Below are 19,066 nucleotides of genomic sequence, written 5' to 3' on the forward strand. Positions count from 1 at the left end.
TCATTGCTGCTGCTTCACTCTTGGAAGTGACAGCCTGCATGCATGCATCATAAAGTTTTCTCTTCTAGGTTTCTCTCCTGCCTCACTGATTTGACCTCCGGCCTCGGACCCTTCTGGGGCTCTGTACCCCAGGGGAGCAAGATTTCCCCCTCAATTTGGTGTCAGAAGTGGGATGGCTTGGAACTCCAGTTGGAAAGGCTGATGACGGGGAATGGGAACGGACTACAGCGCGCATCTGGAGGGTAAGGGATCCATTTAAAATCCCCCAGTCCGCCTCCCTGTTCTCGTCACCAGCTGGACCGGCTGGCGGTAAGAGTCATCTTTTACTTAAAAAATTTTTTGTAAAGAGGCTTGAGGGAAATTTAAAACAAAAACACTGGGTATAGCCAAATAGGGGTTGGATTTTGTTGTTATTGTTGTTGCTGACTCATTGGTGGCGAGTCCAAGCGCATGGTTTTGAGTGAGTGAAGTCCGGAGGGGGACCGCAGCCGCACCAGTGCTGTCAGTGTCACTGCACAGCTGCTGAAAGCAAGGGCGGTTTCCCCCGGCACATAAGGAGTGTGAGTGAAGCTGACAGTTTGTGTGGACTCCCACACTATCCTTGGAGAGGGTAGTGTTGCTGGACGCCTGTACTATCCTTGGAGAGGGTAGTACTGTTGGGCTCCTGCGCTGTTCTTGGACAACACAGTGCTAACATGGATAAGATTGCTCCCTCAAGTCTGTGTCCGACTGAGGGGAAAGGTTTCTCACAGCCTGGGATTCCCTTGTCTCAGATGATCAGTCAGCTAGGTATTGCCTGCAGGTTTGAAACTAAGGAGACTTAAGGAATTATTGAGCATTTGGAATGGCTATACTCAGGGGAATTCCCAGAATAAATGGCAACTAGAGCTTTGTCTTACAAAAGCTTTCTTATCTTAGAGTTTTCCTCGAGGAAAAACATCCTAACCAGATGGAATATTGGTGCCTCTGGGAGGATGTGGCAGTAAAAAAAAAATAATCAGAACATTATGGCTAGCAAAAAAGATTCTATTGAAAAGCTGCAGCAAGAATTGGCTACTCTAAAGAAACAGCTTGATTCCCCAGATGTGCCATCTGCACCCCCACCCCGCTTTGGACCCTTGTCAGCTGAACATTCTTTCCTGTTATCTCCCTTTTCTCCTGTAAACCTTATGGGACGTGACTTGTTGTGTAAATTGGGTGCAAACCTTCTCTGTAGAGAGGAAGGGATATTTGTTGACCTCCCCCCCCATCAGACCCCAAAATTGATGGCATTACTACTCTCAGAGGAATCTGATGAGACCTCAGGACATACACCCCTCCTGGACCTCTCAGATGTCCCAGAGACATTGTGGGCAGCCCATTGTGAATGAAGTGGGGTTGCTAGCCTCTGCAACACCAGTGCAAATAACATACAGACACAAGCCTTTCCCAAGGGTAGCCCTGTATCTATTGGCTAGGGAGGCACAAGAGGGCATTAAGCCTGTAATCTCTCCCTCCTTAAACAAGGGATACTTGTTTATACAACTTCACCATGTAATACACCTATACTACCTGTGAAAAAGCAAATCTATAGATTTGTAGAAGACCTAAGAGCCACTAATAAGTTTGTAATCCCTAGATTTCCAGTAGTACCTAACGTGGTTTTCTGTAATAGATTTATGTTCTGCCTTCTTTTCTATTCCAGTGCATAAGAATTCCCAATTTCTCTTTGCCTTTTCCTTTCAGGGTAATCAATTAACCTGGACATGTTTTCCCCAAAGTTATTGTGAAAGCCCTACTCTGTTTTCTCAGTTTTTAAAAAGCTGACCTTAATTCTATCTCTCTTCCCTGCAGTTCTGTGTTAGTTCAGTATGTTGATGATGTGCTAATTGTTAGTAAAACTAAGGAAAGATGTAAAACTAATACCTTATACCTCTTATGTGTTAAAGTGTCTTGCTAAAAAGGGTCACAAGGCTTCCAAAGCCAAATTGCAATTTGTAAAACAAAGAGCTCAGTACTTAGGACATTTACTTTCAGGAGATGGCCGCCAGTTAACACCTGAGCGAATCTCACATGTTTTTTCCATTCCTCACCCTTTCACCAAAGTCAGGTACACAAATTTCTGGGTACTGCAAGATATTGCAGACAATGGATTCCTAATTTTTCTGGACTCACCAGACCCCTTACTATTCTACTCTTAGACTTAGCTCCTGACCCAGTGACCTGGTCCCCAGAATGTGAATCTGCTTTCCTTTCCCTTAAAACTCTTCTCTCACAGCCACCTGCTCTAGGCTTACCTAATTATAGCAAGCCTTTTACTCTGTTTTGTCATGAACAGGATGGAATTGCAGCTGGAGTTCTCTGTCAACCCCTTGGACCCACACCTTGTCCAGTAGCTTATTTTTCTGCAACACTGGACTCAGTAGCCCGTGGGTTCCCACTTTGTCTGAGGGCAGTTGCAGCTGCTGCTGAATTACTTTAAAAAGGCCCAACCTGTCACATTAGGCCACAGCATTATCTTACAGGTCCCTCATGCTGTCTCTGCTCTCTTACAGCGACACCGCACCCAGCACCTATCTGTTCAGAGACAAACCCTGTATGAGAATGTTATCCTCTCTTCCCCAAGTAATTCAAAAGATGTAATGTACTTAACCCAGCTACTTTTTCTCCTTTACCCTCTACTGGTAAAGCACATACCCATAACTGTGAAGAATTGCTTGAGCACTGTGTAAAGCCTCCCCAAGATTTGTCTGCTCAACTGCTGGAAAATGCAGATCTTGTATTGTGTACTGATAGTTCATGTAAAAGAAATGCAGTTGGTAAAGTAGAGGCTGGATATGCAGTGGTCTCAGATAATGATGTTTTAGAGGCCTTTTCTCTTCCAGGAATCAAATCAGCTCATTGCTTTAATTCGTGCTTGCCTTTTAGCTTCCGGACAGTCTGCTGCCATTTATACTGACTCAAAGTATGCTTTCTCTGTCTGTCATGCCACAGGACAAATTTGGAAACAACAAGGTTTCCTTACCTCTTCTGGCTCTGCTATCTCTCATGGTCCCCTTATCTCCCAACTCCTTGATGCTATTCAGCTACCCACATCCCTCTCTATTACCCATTGCCCGGCCCACACAGGTGCCACTGATCCTGTTTCTCTGGGTAATGGGAATGCTGATGCAGCAGCCAGACATGCAGCAGCACATGGACCTCTGGCTCCCTTTCAGATTCTGGTCTCTCTTTCTCTCCCTGTTTCTTTGCAGGACCTGATAGAACTACAGCAAGCTGCTCAACCTGCAGAGAAAAACCTTTGGGAGAAAGCAGGCTGCTCCTTATCCCCAGGCCTCAGCAGTGAAAGTGCTGAATCCTAAACACTAGACCATCAGGAACAGATGAACAGGGGTCTCTCCTTAGCTACCCTTGCCTTTCACAGGCCACTTTCTGTCCCCTTCAGGACGAGGCTCCATTTTCTATTGCCCAGAGGGGACAAGAGCAGAAACCAAACAGAACATCAGAACAGCCAGACTGGGCCATGCCAGTTGCCCAACTAGCCCAGGATCCTCTCTCACAACAGCAGCCAATTTCATTGCCCAGTGGGGATCCTCAGGACAGACAATAGTTCAGTGATCCCTCCTGTCGCGCATTCCTAGCTTCTAGAATACACCAGCTAGGGACCCCTGCCCTGGTTAAATGCCATTGATTGACCTTTCCTGCATTAAATTATCCAGTTCTGTTTTGGACCTTCTTGTAGATTTCACCTTCGCAACATTTTCCTTTAGAAAAGAGAGACAAGCCTGGTTTTGAACCAGGGACCTTATGCGTGTTAGAGAAATGTAATAACCACTATACCACAGAAACAAACACAACAGTAATGAGCTTTTTAAGGGGGCACTTGTTATACCCCCATAGGAACCATGTGTTTGCAGCCAGTGTTGGGAACAGAGCAGGAAACGAGGCTTTTGTGTGACTCACAGCTCAGGTGGGAGGGACCCTCACTGACCCCAGAGTGTGACTGGTCCTAACAAGGAATTTCCCCTGAAAGCAGCAGAGCTGGGGAAGGACAGGGAGTCCTGGGAGATGAAGCAGCTGGAGGGAGCCAGGAGAGCAGAGGCCAGTCTGAGAACTGAGAGTCAGAGGTGCCCACTGCACTTTCACACCACAGGTCCTATGGTGTAAGGGGCAGCACTCAGGACTCTGAATCCTGCAATCTGAGTTCAAATCTCAGTGGGACCTGCTGAGCCTCAGCTGGTTGCTGCAAGGTTTAGGTGCTTCAGCTTCCATGTCCTGAGGTTCAATAAGAGAGTTTTGTTCCTCTTGCTGGGTGTCTGAGGCCCCTGGAGCTCCATCTCCAGACTGAGCGGGCGGGAAGGGCCTGATGCCATCACAGCTGCAGGGCAGGTCACCCACCTGGCCCCTGAGCTCATCCTGAGCTGGAGGCAGCCAGAAAGTGTGAGCAGGTCAGAGGGGGGAAGGGTCCTGAGTCCTGGCTCCCAGCCATGCACCTTGGCAGATAGACCAATGGTCCCTGCACAAAGTGCATTGCGGGAATAAGAGTTTGGGCAGCAGGAAAGGGGCCGGCCCCTCAGTACCAGGGCACAGGCAAGAGAAGATGGGAGTGAATCCTGCTACCTCTGCCATGGCTTGGCCCAGGAGGGCTGTGATCTAGCAGCTTTTCACCCCAGCTTTGGGGGAGGCCACATAGGAAGGGGCCACTGCAGGTGCACGACTCATAGCTCCCTGGCCTGCTGTGTCTGTGGAAAGGGGGGGAGAGGACACACACTTGTCACTGGGGAACAGGGCGCATGGATCCCACTAGTTCCTGCAGAAAATGAAACAGGCTGAGCATTTTGCAGAGAACAGGCCAGAGCCCTTCTCCTGTCCCTGGAGAGATGGAAATGGGGCCGTTCCTTGTGGGGAAAGAAGTGGGTGTGTTGGGAGTGGGGTTTAAGTTCAAACCTCTCCACAGACCAGAACCCCACATTAGGGGCAAGAAAGAGCCTTGAGTCAGGCAGTGGAGAACACTTGGCTCCTGTTATGCTGTGTTGGGATATTAGGAAACCTTTTGTATGCAGCCTAGCTAGCTCAGTTGGTAGAGCATGAGACTTTTAATCTCAGGGTCATGGGTTCAAGCCCCATGCTGGGTGATGCTCTTCTTTAACTCACGTTCTCAGCTTACAAGCAATTGGCTCTCAGTTTTCACCAGGGTTTTAGAAAGAAAAAGTCTAGTTCTGGGGTCCAGCTTTAGAAGAACCAGAGAGAGAACCAACTGCAATTTCCAATTTCCATCTTCTGAGGAGAAGGGAAGAGGATTTTCTTCTCCTCAGTTCTAGCCACATCAGCCCAGGGAGGAGAAAAAATAACCCTCCGCCCGCTGATTGTCCTCTGTCAGCTTCTGTAGCTTCACCTCCTGCCACAGCAGCTCCAGCTTTGAGCTACAAATCTCAAGGGGCTGGTGAGGAAATGAGGAGCTGGCAGCTCGGGTTAGTGGCTTCCCTGAGAACAAGAGGTGGAGTGTTCACAAGGTGCATTCCCCTCCCCTGCAGAGCAGGGTGTTAGAAAGAGCTAGGAACAGAACAGCCAGACAAGTTCCATCATGCAGTGTGTTTCTGTGGTGTAGTGGTTTTCCCATTTACCCGACCTGCAAAAAGTCACTCGTTCAAAGCCAGGCAAAAACCCAGTGTCTTCTCTTATTGCTGCTCCCCTGGGTGCCCGGGTAAGTGCAGCTTCTCCTGCCTGGGATAAGCCCAACTCCCATGCGACAGAGGGGGTGACATCAGCTGAGAATGCCCCTTGGTGCCAGCCTGGGGAAGCCAGATGGGTCAGGCCAGGTACCTGATGGACACTTGTGTCTCAGCCTCCCCTGCCCTCGGAAGGAGGCGTATGGGGCCGGATCCTCCTGCTGCTTCCCTTGTGTGACTTGCCCAAGGAGAAGTGAGGCAGGAATGGGGCAGAGGAGGGAGGCCAAGCTGAGGGGGGCAGGACAAAAGCTCAACGTCTCAGTGGGACTCAGTAGGCTGAGCAGAGCCCCCCCCCCCGTTTGTTCTGCCAAAGCCTGTGGGATGGGGCTGGCTGTTCTGATGTTCTGTTTGGTTTCTGTTCTTGTCCCCTCTGGGAGGCAGAGCCCTGTGCCTGTCTCAGGGCTTCCCAGGGAGGCTCCTTGCATCCCAGGAGAAGAAGGGGGCTCTCGGTGGAAGGAAAACAAACAAAGTTGGTCCCAGTGGCCCTGGGCCAGGGTTCCAGTTTGGCCCAGCTGAGTCACAGGTGTCTTGTGTAGGTCCCATGGTCTAAGAGGCAGCACTAAGGACTCTGAGTCAACCCTCTATCTACGCTGCACCTAAACTTGAAATAAGATGTTACATCAGGGCTCTGTCTACACTACAGAGACAACGCTTTAGTCCAGAGAACACATCTGCCAAATTTTTTTCGGAAGAGCAGACGTGCGCTTTTGGTGTCTCTGTGAACCTCATTTTATGAAGAAGAAGAAGGGATGTTACAAAAAAAGGTTTTTTTTCCCACATTTGGCCCAGTGTAAACAGGCCAAATGTTGGAAAAGCTTCTTCCAGAAAAAGCTATTTGAACTAGAGTTCACAATTTGCCTAGCTTTTTCAGAAGAACAGTGTGTGTAGACATAGCTTGAGTGATGCACAGCACTGGTAGGAGACATGGAGGGACAAAAGGGTCTGTGGGAACCTTCAGGCTTTCAGAGCAACCCTTGCCTCCTGCCTCACTGGGGTCTCCTGGGAACTGTCTGGATTAAAGCCCATCCTGGGGTCAGCCTAAGGATTGCCTGTTCTGTAAAAGCTGCTCTGGAAATGAGGAAGCAGCTAGAATGACTCTGGTGGGATGTGAACCCACAACCTTTGAATGACTGACCTCAGACACAGTGAGCACCACAGCTTAGAAGTCCAACACACTTTCCATTGTGCCACAGAGCCCACTGAAGTGTTAACTATGCTGTCTCTGATATCTGCTTTGCAGCATGGCAATTGCTGGGGGAAAAGAAAGGGGAGCCAGGTCTGTCTCTTTTGGGAGAGCAGGTAGAAAGAGGAAGGGGCCACTGAGCCCCCTGACAGTGAATACAATTGGGCTATGTCTATGCTGGCACTTTCTTGCACCAGAAATATGCAAATGAGGCTAAGCATAGCGGCATTGCACAAGAGGGTTTTTCTTGCACAAGAAGGGGCTGTGTAGTTGCTCCTTCTGGCACAAGAGCCTCTTCCACAACAATGGTGGCTCATTAGATATGCAAATGAGGCTCACCCACTCCCTTGGCCACTTGCCATTGCTCCAACCAGCCGCCCGCCAGCCACTCCCGCCAGCCACCCCATCCATGCTGCTGTGTGTGCCAGTGTCTCACCACACTGTGAAATCAGACCAGAGACGGACACTGTCAGTAAACACTCATATCGGAAATGCTCCTGTGGATGCTGGGCCCACCAGAGCCGTGTGCCGCTGCCATCTGCCTGCTCCGTGGACATCTTCCCATTGCAGAGCGCGCCGAGCCAGACTGTGACTAGACAGCCCCTCTCTGGGCACCCAGGGGCTACGTCTACACTGCAGGCTTCTTGCTCAAGAATGGCCGTTCTTGTGCATAAACTTGAGGAGCATCTACACAGCATGCGTGTTCTTGAGCAACTAAATTTACGGCAAAACGTAGGAAAAGAGGGCTTGCTGGGCAAGAGTTATTCCTCTCCCCATGAGGAATAAACCCTCTTGTGCAACAGCTCTTGCACAAGAGGGTAGTATGAATGGGAAACGGGTTTTTTTTTGCAAGAAATCCCTATGGCTAAAATGGCCATCAGAGATTTCTTGCACAAGAGAGTGTGCACACTGCCACGGACATTCTTGCACAAAAGCACATGGCAGTGTGAATGTGCTCTTGCACAAGACATTTTGTGCAAGAACTCTTGCACAAAACAGTTCTTGTGTAAGAAGCCTGCGGGGTAGATGTAGCCAAGGGGTGAGCTTTGTACAACAGCCCAGGGAACATTGTGAAAAGCCAAAAGATTCCAGCCCTGGGTGTCCCTAACCAGCCAGCGAGTGGCACAAAGGTTCCTGGCAGTTCTGGCTTCGGGTAGGTTGAAACAACCCCTCGGCATTCAGATGAGGTGGCCGAGTGGTTAAGACAATGGAGTGCTAGTCTGTTATGCTCTGCATGCATGGGTTTGAATCCCATTCTGATTGGATGTTTACAGCCTTGCTTCTCCCAGATCTTTCTTCAGTTCAGTGTCAGCCTCTCCCACTGCAGCCTGGGGAAAGGGGAAATCTCCACAGAGACACTCCCAGATGGGACCCTCAATCCCTTCTACCCTCAAAGGGAAACCTCACAAAGGAGACTCCAGGCAGCTGGGGTGGGGTCTCTGAGATGGCCCCAGCCTTGCAGCCTGTCCCATGTGTGAGGCCCTTCTGTGAGGTCACCCCCCTCCCCCCCCAACCAATGAGCTGAGGTGCTGTAAAAGTTCCTTGTGATGTCACTGCTGCCTTGCAGGCTCATGTCCTGTCCCTGGCCAGCCCCTTGGCATGTGTGAGCTGCTTTCCCTCTGCCCTTGTCACTCAGGGCTGGTTCTGGGGCTCCCAGGGAACATCAGAGGCTGCTCAGGGTGCCATGTGCCCCCAAGGTCACCTTTTAAATGTCAGGGCAAGCCAGGATCTATCCCATCTTTCTCCAAGACCCCACCCCTTTGCTGAGCCCCTGCCCTCCCCAAACCTTTCCATGGACTCTTGGTTACTAATGGACACTCACCACTAATGACATAATCACACCCCAGCCATTTTGCTAGGGCTGCAGCTGGGGAGAACAGTTTAATTTAAATCATTAAATGATTAAGCGTTTGAACTGTCTCATGTTAGTTGATCAAACTTCATTTTAAATAATGGAAAACATTACGGCCAGCAGAAAAGGTTTCGATTGCGCACCCCTAGAGACTCTGGAACAAAGAAGACACATGAGAAGAACCCGACTTTCTTCCTTTTGCTGAGACATGGATGGATCTAGCTCAGGTTTCACTCAGGGCGTCTGTCTGCATGTGAAGTACCTGTGAAAACCCTTGTGCTCATCTGCCCCTCATCAGCAATGTCATATACTTGGGGGAGACATTGTCCTGAGACTTGCAGAAGGGACAACCTGGACAAACAAACAGCACTCAGGCACCCTTCGATAGCTCAGCTGGCAGAGCGGAGGACTGTAGTGTGCACTTGACGAGTGATCCTTAGGTCGCTGGTTCAACTCCGGCTTGAAGGAGCTAGTCTTTTCCCTCCAGCATGGCCTTAGCAGAAAGCAACCAAAGTGATTGCCTTGGGTCCATGTCTTCAGTTGACATCAGCACTGCAATTGACAGAAAGATTGTGGGTACGAGCTGACAATCACATTTCTGGGGCTGTGTAGGTTCTGTCCACACACAAATGTTCTTTTGGAACAATGGCCGTTATTCCACAACAACAATGCAAGAGTCTACACAGCAATTCCGTTAGTTTGAAATAATTCTGAAGTAACAGGCAGCTTATTCCGACTTCTGCAAACCTCATTCTACAAAGAATAACGCCTATTCCAAATTAGCTATTTCAAAATAAGGTCTGTGTAGCTGCCCCACTGCTGCTAGTTTGAACTAGCCCCTCCCCGGGGCCATTCTGAGTTATTCTTCCAAGGGCTCTAAATCGAGGTAGCTCGTCTACACTGGGGAGCCTGTCTCAGACTTTTCTGAGGTTTCCCTGCTGTGTAGACGTGCTAGTTTGAAATCACCTATTTTGGAATCACTATTCAAGACCAGCTTATTCCAAAATAAATTTGCCGTGTAGTCGTAGCCAGAGGGATGAAGCAGCAGGAGGGAAGCCAGGAGTGCAGAGGCCAGCTGGAAAAGTGAGTATCCCAGGTACCCACACACACTGAGCCATGTTGGTCCCGTGGTGTAATGGGAAGCACTCAGGACTTTAAGTCCTGTGTTTTCAGTTCAAATCTCAGTGGGATCTGTTGGGGTGGGGTTGTTGTGAGATTTTTCACACTGCATGTCTATGGTCTCTGCTGTGTGCTTTTTGCACAAGAATGGCCGTTCTTGTGCAAAAACTAACGGAGTGTTTACTCTGCATGTACATTCTTGCACAAGAAAATGTACAGTAAATCATTGGACAAGAGAGATTCTTGTACAAGAGTTATTCCTCTCCCCATAACGAATAAGCCCTCTTGCACAAGAGGGCAGTGTGCACAGACAAGAGGGATTTCTTGTGCCAGAAACCCCTATGGCTAAAATAGCCATTAGAGCTTTCTTGCACAAAAGAGTGTCCATGGATGCTCTTTACAAGGAGATACACAACCTCATAGAGCTGGAAGGAGCCTTCAGAGATTAGTTAGTCCTGTCCCTGTGCTCATAGAAAGGCCAAGAACCATCCATGACAGATTTACATCAGATCCCTAAATGGTTACCTCAAGGTTTGAACTCCCAACCGCAAGTTTAACAGCCCAATGCTCAAATTACTAAGCTATCCTACCCTCTCTGAGCACAGCACACAGCAGTGGATGTGCTCTTGCACAAGAACTCTTTCACAAAACAGTTCTTGGGCAAGAAGCCTGCAGTGTAGATGGAGCCTAAAGTTTTTCATATTTTTTGTTTTAAAAATATTTCAAACAGTTGTTCAATGTGCCCCAGGCCTGGAATTGTGCTGCAGCCGCCTCCCTCGCAACGGTCACTGGCTCCATGTGCACTGGCCTTCTGTCTGGGTGCTGACAGTGGGATGAGAGGTGGTAGGTACCGATGGGTAACACGTGCCAAGGTGCATCCAGAGACGCCAGCGTCTGCATCTCTCCAAGTGACCTCACTGTGCACAACTCAGCTTTTAGGAAACACTCTCCTCCTGTCTGCACCTAACAGCAGTGTCACTGTCTGCTCCTGAGGGGTCCTGTGGGGGAGGGGGAGAAATGGGAATTCCTGGGGACAGTTGCCCAGTGTTGAAACATCTCACAGATAATATGGCAAAGAGGAAGCCAAAGAGACTCTACACCTACCAGGAAACATCAAAACTGTCAACCCAGATGGGACTTGAACCCCCAATCCCTAGTATAAGAAACCAATGCTTTTTGCCATTAGACTACCAGGGCACACCAAGGATGACACAGAGACAGAAATTCCCTCTTCCAAATGCACATTCCTCAATTTTAGGTGCCAGATTCAAGCCCTTCGAAGGAGCAAGAAACACAGGAAAGGCTGATCACACCCTCTGAAAATCAGCTCTCAGGAGGCACCTCCAGCTGCCCCCAAAGTGTGGGTCACCTCACACAAGCCATGAATGAAACTCAACACCTGGACATCTCATCTCCCTCCCAAAGCCAGGGGCTTGTTCCCACAGTCGCAGCCTCAGCAGGGAGCCGCACTGGCGCTCACTGCTCGTGGGGAAGGGAGCGGGTCCCGCAGGATCTGGGGCTGGCGGGGAATGGGCGGTTGTCACTGAAGGGGAAGGATAAAATACAGCCACGTTTCGAGGGCAGGGAGAGTGGCTGGGGCTGCGCTGGTGGCACCGTGGGACAGCCCTGGGGGAGCTCTGTAATGTGACCCTGGCTCTAAAGGCAGCAAGTACAGAATCCCCCTTGGCGAGTGTGAGAGGCTCCGACCGACCTGGTCTGAATCTGTCTGACGGCCTGGACGACCCTGATGTTGGAGTGTCAGAGCCCCTGTCAACCAGCCTGTGTTTGTCCCCTCCCCCACCAGGCAGGGCAGGGCCCAAGCTCCCAGCAGGGAGATACAGGCACGTCTCTCTCACCCAGGGCACTGGAACCACCATGGAGCAGGACTCACTGGCCAGTGTGTGCTACCCAGGGACTTACAGTGGGAGTCAGAGCCCTGCCTGGCTAGTGCCAGTCACCTCTGCACCTGCTCCAGGTTTCTGGTTTCCTTCTCCCTAACAAGCCTCCCCAATCAGCCTTTCCTGAACCAGCAGTTCCATGGGTGGCCAGGGGAGGCCTCTTATGTGTCTCAGGAGGACTTAGGAAAATGTGAGCAAAGGCCACAGCAAGGCACCACTGGGAGTTGAACCCAGGATCTCCTGTTTACAAAACAGGTGCTTTAGCCAGCTAAGCCATGGTGCCCTCCACAAGCCAGCTCGTAAAACTGTTCTATTGTATCCCAGACAACACCTTTGACTCCCAAAGTGCGGCCATTTTCCATTTCCCTCCAGCCCTGGCAGTGTCTGGCTCCCTGAGCACAGATAGGGTACGTCTAGACTACCGCGTTTTGTCGACGGAAGTTTTGTCGACAGATACTGTCAACAAAACTTCCGTCGACAAAGAGCGTCCAGACACATTGAGTTCTGTCGACAAAGCAAGCTGCTTTGTCGACAGAACTCCGTAGTCTGGACGCAGTGTTACAGGCAATAACACCTTCTGTCGGCAGAGTTCTGTCGACAGAAGGTGTTATGCCTCGTAAAATGAGGTATACCAGCGTCGACAAAACTGCTGAGTTCTGTCAACGTTATGTCGACAGAACTCAGCGGTAGTGTAGACGCTGGTATAGTTTTGTCGACAAAAGTCCACTTTTGTCGACAAAAGTAGGTAGTCTAGACACACCCAAAGCTACAGCTCAGTGGGCAGAGGCTCTGACATGCACATCTCCCCCAGCCGCTGGGACTGTGGAGTTGGCCTTGAGATTTAGCGTTGCTCCGGGGAGGGAAAAGTGCAGCAAACACTAATCAACTGGATTGTAAGCCCTTGGGTCTCACAGTTTGGGGTGAGGGCCTGGCCTCCTTTGGGTTGGTCCCTTCCTGAGGGCACAGAATTAAGAGAGAATTCCTTTGCCCTGTAGCAATCTGAGTTGGCCAAAGAGCAAGTAACACATTTTTTGTTCGCATATAAGTACAGGAGAAGGTTTTTCTCATGATAATGATAGCCAAATGGTTAAAGAGCTGGCTTAGAAATATGAAAGTGTTTTCCTGTGCAGGCTCCAATCTTGCTCACACTGAGGCCTGTGTTTTGGTCACACCCCTAACAAGGGCAACAAGCTTGGCTGCCAGCTGTTTGCACATCTGGACCCAGAAATATCCTGAGCCTTGTTTCTGTGGGCCAGTTTCTTTTCAGCTCACTGCAAACTGCCTCCCAGCTGTAGGTGAGGCTGAGTGTGCATGAAGCCAGTTGTGCCTGACCAGTCTGCCTGCTTTTCCTACCATCCGTCAATATGTACCTGGAGTTGGCTTCCTTCAGTTGAGCTTGGCCATGTCCCCACAGTGGGAAGCCAAAGGGAGCAAAGAGCAGGATGCTGGTGGGGTGCCCTCTGGGTTTGATTTAGTGAGTCTTAGTTTGACTGGCTGAATCAAGTTTCAGAAGATTGATCACAGCAATTCCTCTCCAGCTGGATGTGGTTCTTGTTCTTCTGTACAGAACAGTCAATGGGAGTTCAGATCTCAGCCTTGCTCAACTGATGGGAATAGAAACCAGACACCCAGCAGGTTTGAACTGGTTTCAGTTGAGGGACCCATCTGTCTGGTTTATGTGCATTGGCACAAGAACACACTAGGGGTTTGCTGACATTTTAAGAATCCCTGTTCAATCGAAATCCATGACTGACACACCTGGAGGTGCAAATGTTTCACTTAGGTTAATCAACTTTTTAAGGGGGCACTTGACATTGGACCAAGGACCTCTACAATTGGCACTCAAACACTGCCACTGAGTTACACCAGACAATGGTTGTATGGTTCAGCCCAGTGTTAGGAACTTAGCCCCTGGCAGCACTGTCTGCAGGAGCAGGTGGTACCTCGCACATATGGTCATCAGCCACTGGGCCATAAATGTTCGCATTCCACCACCTGCACTGCAGGGCCTGCAGAAACTCCTCCTTCGACCACAGCTCCAAGAGGGACTTTATCTGTGGCCCAGACCATGACAGTGCCTGGCGTTTGCTGCTCTTTGCTTGGTTCTGGGATGAGTCCCTGGAAGGCCAGAGGGGGCTTGTGCCTGTGACATGGCTCTCTAAGAGGCAGGAAATGCTCAGGCTTAGCCAAACGGCCAAGAAGCAACGCTTTACAGCAAAAAACACGAGGACCGCTCTTGGGCCGGATCCTTGGGCAATGCAGAGCAGCCAGTAGTCACTTCCCCACCTCCCTAATTTTCCCACAAGCTACTGCTGCTTGCATTGGTGGTGTAGTGGTGAACATAGCTGTTTTCCACTCAATTCATCTGGGTTTAATTCCCAGCCAATGCAATATGGGGAAAGAGCAGCAATTCTTCCTAGCAAGGTTCTACTTTAACCCCGAAAATGGGCACAAGTGGATCCTGCAGCCAAGGTCTCCCTCTCTCTGCTTTTCGTCCTCTCTGAGAAGCAGGAATCATTCAGTCTTAGCCAAACAGCCAAGAAGCAACGCTTTACAGCAAAAAACACGAGGACAGCTCTTGGTCCGGATCCCTGGGCCATGCAGAGCATCTTGCAGCTACTTCCCTGCCTCTCCCTTTGCTGCTTTTGTATTTAGCCCAAGAGCTCCAGTGGTGCAATGGGTCAGTGCACAGTACTTATAAAGCAGTACCTGTAGGAGACATGCTGAGGTTGTGAGTTCAAACCTCACCTGGAGCAGTGGTTTTTAGTCCCTGCTGGGCTGGCCCCTTCCAGTGAAGGCTGGGGTAACTGGGATTCCAGCTCAGAGGAGAAGGGATCAGTGAAAATTCCCCCTCATGTATTATGGCCTCTTCAGAGTGAATGTTGGGGCGGCCAGAATCAGAGGCCCTTAGTAAACCTCAGGACAAGGAAGCCCAAATGCACGGAGCACGAGGACCTCCCAGCAACCACCCCAGGCCCTACTGAGGCTTGAAATCAGATGACAAGACTCAGAGCTTTGAGTGCTGCTCCTTACACCATGGGACGGAGACATTGGGGCTGGTGTAGACACCTGGGACACTCAGGTCTCAGACTGGCCTCTGCTCTCCTGGCTTCCCTACAGCTGCTTCATCTCTCAGGACTCTCTGGCTATGCCTATACTGCACGTTTATTTTGGAATAAGCTTAGCTTATTTCAAAATTGCACGTCTGCTCTGCAGGGAAACCTCAACATGAGTCCGAGGAGGCTTCCCTAATGTAGATGTGCTACCTTGATTTAGAGCCCCAGGTTGAATAACTTAGAATGGCCCTGGGGAAGGGCTATTTTGAAATAGCAGAAGTGGAGCGTCTACACAGGTCTCATTTTGAAATAGCTATTTTAGAATAGGCATTATTCTTTGTACAATGAGGTCTACAGAAGTTGGAATATGCTGAATTATTTCAAAATAATGGAATTGCTGTGCAGATGCTCACATTGTTATTTTGGAATAATAGCCATTGTTCCAAAATAACTTTGCTGTGTGGACAGAACCTCTGTCCTGCCCCAGTTCTGCTGCTTTCTGGACAAACTCCTTGTTAGGACCCGTCACAATCTGGGGTCAGTGAGGGTCCATCCCACATGAGATGTGTGTTACACAAAAGCCTCTTGTTCCCTACCCACTTCTCAATACTGGCTGCAGAAACTTATTTTGCATGGGGGTGTAGCTCAGTGGTAGAGTGTTTGACTGCAGATCACATGGTCTTTGGTTCAAATCCAAGTACCCCCTGTGAGAGTGACTATTTCCCACAGCCCTTCAGCCTTTCCATTGCATGTGAACTCTTTGAAACAATACAAACCCTTAGGCTACATATACATGGCAGGGTTTTTTCACAAAAACATGCAGAGCTTAGCATGAGTGTTCTTGCATAAGTAAATTCGCACTACAGCTTTGGAAAACGGTTTCTTCCAGAAGAATTATTCCTCTCCCGACAAGGAATAAGCCCTCTTGCACAAGAGCTCTTCCACCAGAGGGCAGTGTAGACAGGCAACATGAATTTCTTGTGCAAGTAGCCCGTATGGCTAAAATGCCCATCAGAGTTTTCTTGCGCAAGAGAGCAACCACACTGCCATGGACGCTCTTGCACAAAAGCACATCTCTTGTGCAAAGCACTTGGCAGTGTGGACGTGCTCTTGTGGAAGACCTTTTACAAAAGAACTCTTGCACAAAACAGTTCTTACACAAGAAGGCTGCAGTGTGGACGTAGCCATCGTGTTATGACGCTGTTTAGGTCAGGGGCCATGTTTACACTGATGGGCTCTTGTGCAAGCAATATGCCAATGAGGCTAAGCATGGACTATCACACTGCTCCTTCACACACAAGAAACCCCTGTGACAATAAGCAGCGGAACGGCTCTGCACACGAAGGCTCTGTCTACACTGGTGGCTTCTTGCACAGGAACACAGCCACACTGGGTCGCTGACGCAGGTGACCAGGTGGTTGGCAGCAGCTCTGTGTGCTGGGCACATGCTCCAGGCCTCCTGGACATATGGAGCCTCCCTCTGTGGCTTGGGCTGGAGGAACCTGCCCCCTGCAGGGAGCCTTGGGCCAGCCACTGCAGCAGCAGGAATTTGGGCATCAGGTCACCCCATTGGGGACAATGGAGGGAAGAGAAGAGTTTTCCCTGCCATTAGGGAAAGCAGGCAAGGCCAAGGCCCTTTTAGCCACTGGGGCTGTGCAGGCTGGAGCCTCCCCCTACCAGATCTCTGCCCTGCTTCCTGCAAAGCTCTCAGCCTTTTGCCTGTTTCTGCTTCCCTGTCCATAGCAGGCAGCTAAAAGGAGGGTGGGGACAATCACCACAGCAAAAATCTCTGTGGCCAGCACGGGGCTTGAACCCACAACCTTGGTGTTATTAGCACCACGCTCTAACCAGCTGAGCTAACCAGACTAGCAATTTTGGAAGAACAAATGGCCCTTTCAGAAAGGCGATGACTGCAGCTGCCAATGGCTCTTCTTTGATGGAGCCACTAGCGACTCACTGTGATTTGGGCTGGCTAGTCCAGCTGGCTTTAGGTGTGTTGGAAATCCAGACTCAGGGTTGGAAGAAGAGAAACACTTTTATTAAGACACAGCTGTGGGAAGTTTCAAAAGTAAGACTTTCAAAATCAAATGTCCGTGGTAACCTTATATACATTCATGGTTGCCCACAAAATAGAATAGACATCACATGAGCTAGTAACAGAGTTACGATTGGCTTAATGCTTAAAGCTACTTTTATCTCAATATGCAGAGATAAACTTAGTTACATGGGTGTTAGTCTCATTCTTGCAGCAGAAAAGCTAGATCAGGCTGGTTTTAGTAGGTTCACTATCTCTCACACACAACGCAAGGTCACGTTCAGTCAGTTGCACACACACTTCACATTGTTCCTTTTAACAAAATACATTTTCCTTCTCAGAGGTTTGGTCAAAGTGGCTGGTGGCCGGCACAGCGTGCTAAGACACAGAGCAAAGAGGCAGCCGGAATCTCTTGCTGCCAGCACCTTGCCTCCCAGCTTCTTCCCTATAGGCAGCAGCTGCAGCCCCTTTCAACCACTGGGTCAGCTGCACTTTTCCAGTTGAGCTAATTCTGCTTCACCTGCAACCTGTCTCCAGTCAGAGCTCCTGCCATAGCCTGGCCCAGGAGGGCTGGGACCCAGTCCCTTTTCACCACGACTTCATAGGAGGTCAAATAGGAAGGAACAGCCCCCTGGTCTGCTGTGTCTGTGGAAAGGGGAGAGAGGACACACACTTGTCACTGGGGAACAGGGCACATGGATCCCACTCGTTCCTGCAGAAAATGAAACAGGCTGAGCACTTTGCAGAGAACAGGCCAGAATCCTGCTGGGAGAGGCTCCATCATGCACAGACTCTGCGCAGGGCCAGCCTGCTGGTAGGAGGCTCTGGCCATGGACATTCCTCCCCTCTCTGTTACCTCCTGCACCTGGGGCTTAAAGGGACGTGGGCTGCAGGCCGGTCCTGCCCAGCTGCCTTCCCCAGGGCGGGGGGGGGGGGGCAGAAAATGCTTATGGAAGGGCTCACACGTTGTCCCCAATGCACTGGCCTGAGGGCTTGAATTCTTGCTGCCGCTTGGTGCACCCAAACGCTCCTTCTGGGGGGCAGGTTCCCCAGCTCACACCCCTCCTGTGACACTTGGTGCCAGAAGAACAAAGCCTGCAAAGGGGTTTGAATTCCCTCCCTCTCTTCTTGCTGCTGCGCTAAAAGAAATCCTGAAACCGTCCCCTTCTCCTGTCCCTGGAGAGATGGAAATGGGGCCGTTCCTTGTGGGGAAAGAAGTGGGTGTGTCAGGAGGGGATTTGTGCTCAAACCTCCCCACAGACCAGAACCCCCCATTAGGGGCAAGAAAGAGCCTTGAGTCTCACAGTGGAGAACACTTGGCTTCTTCTGTGGTGTGACGGCATATTAGGAAAGCTGTTGCACTAGGCTGGCTAGCTCAGTTGGTAGACCACAAGCCTCTTAATTTCAGGGTCATGGGTTCAAGCCTCATGCTGGGCGATGCCCTTCTTTATGTAAGCTGGGGAATGATCCCGCTATTGTGGGGAACTTTCCTGGCTTCTATACACCCCGGTGAAATGAACCAGCGAAAGGATCTGAGTCCCCGCTCCCACTTCCTTTACCCACAGCTCCCTGATCCTGAGGGCTCCCCCTCCACTCTCCTGAGTAGCGGAGCCCTCGAAACCCCAACAAGTCTGGGCCCAGGTTTCCTGGGGCTTAATCCCTGACCTTGTAGTCGCTAGGGGCAGGAGTTAGGGTGTCCCCACTCCGAGGTGCTCTCTGCACACTGCAGGCCTTCTTGGCCCAGTGATCACTTCATAAGGTTCAAAGCAAATACAATTTATTAAACAACAACTGATTAAAGAGAAAAGAATAAGAAAAAAATGAGGATGGTTAAATGAGAACACACAGCCCTGCTCTGTAGCACAGGGACATCAAAACAGCAGCCTGCAGTTCACAGTCTCTTCCTTAGAGGCCCCTTAGAGGCCTTGGATGTGCTGCAGGGGGGGCTGCAGGCTGGACACGCTTGCTCTGGCAGTGCCCACACAGCCTCAAGCTCTAAGTGGCCAGACTCCTCTCCCAGTCCAGAGCCTCTCCCCACACTTTGCAGTTCCCAGCTGCTCACCACATCCAGCTGCACGCTGTGCTGTGTGGCCAGTCTCTAGCTTCTTGCATTGCTTCTCTGTTCCTTTTGGCTCTCTGAGCACTGCCAGTCTGCTGCTCAACACAGGGTCTGCGCTCTTGAGCTGTGTGTGTCTGGCTCAGCTACTGCAAAAAC

The 19,066-nt window shown here is 50.2% G+C and overlaps 7 non-coding genes across 7 annotated transcripts; 5 read left to right on the forward strand and 2 right to left on the reverse strand.

The window, feature by feature from the left end:
- The first annotated feature begins 4,131 nt into the window (after positions 1-4,131).
- On the forward strand, positions 4,132-4,203 carry TRNAQ-CUG (transfer RNA glutamine (anticodon CUG)). Its single transcript has one exon. It is a non-coding gene; the product is annotated as a tRNA-Gln (tRNA).
- Positions 4,204-5,041: 838 nt separating this feature from the next.
- TRNAK-UUU (transfer RNA lysine (anticodon UUU)) lies at positions 5,042-5,114 on the forward strand. Its single transcript has one exon. It is a non-coding gene; the product is annotated as a tRNA-Lys (tRNA).
- A 1,686-nt stretch (positions 5,115-6,800) lies between these two features.
- TRNAR-UCU (transfer RNA arginine (anticodon UCU)) lies at positions 6,801-6,905 on the reverse strand. The gene is made up of 2 exons: positions 6,869-6,905; positions 6,801-6,836 (listed from the first exon to the last, which is right to left on the reverse strand). It is a non-coding gene; the product is annotated as a tRNA-Arg (tRNA).
- Positions 6,906-9,121: 2,216 nt separating this feature from the next.
- TRNAY-GUA (transfer RNA tyrosine (anticodon GUA)) lies at positions 9,122-9,211 on the forward strand. Its single transcript is given in 2 exon segments — positions 9,122-9,158; positions 9,176-9,211. It is a non-coding gene; the product is annotated as a tRNA-Tyr (tRNA).
- A 2,758-nt stretch (positions 9,212-11,969) lies between these two features.
- On the reverse strand, positions 11,970-12,043 carry TRNAT-UGU (transfer RNA threonine (anticodon UGU)). Its single transcript has one exon. It is a non-coding gene; the product is annotated as a tRNA-Thr (tRNA).
- A 2,379-nt stretch (positions 12,044-14,422) lies between these two features.
- Positions 14,423-14,516, forward strand: TRNAI-UAU (transfer RNA isoleucine (anticodon UAU)). The gene is made up of 2 exons: positions 14,423-14,460; positions 14,481-14,516. It is a non-coding gene; the product is annotated as a tRNA-Ile (tRNA).
- A 934-nt stretch (positions 14,517-15,450) lies between these two features.
- On the forward strand, positions 15,451-15,522 carry TRNAC-GCA (transfer RNA cysteine (anticodon GCA)). The gene has a single exon. It is a non-coding gene; the product is annotated as a tRNA-Cys (tRNA).
- The last annotated feature ends 3,544 nt before the right edge of the window (positions 15,523-19,066 follow it).

The sequence above is a fragment of the Pelodiscus sinensis genome, chromosome 31 (assembly GCF_049634645.1).
Source record: "Pelodiscus sinensis isolate JC-2024 chromosome 31, ASM4963464v1, whole genome shotgun sequence".
Classification (NCBI taxonomy): Eukaryota; Metazoa; Chordata; order Testudines; family Trionychidae; genus Pelodiscus; species Pelodiscus sinensis.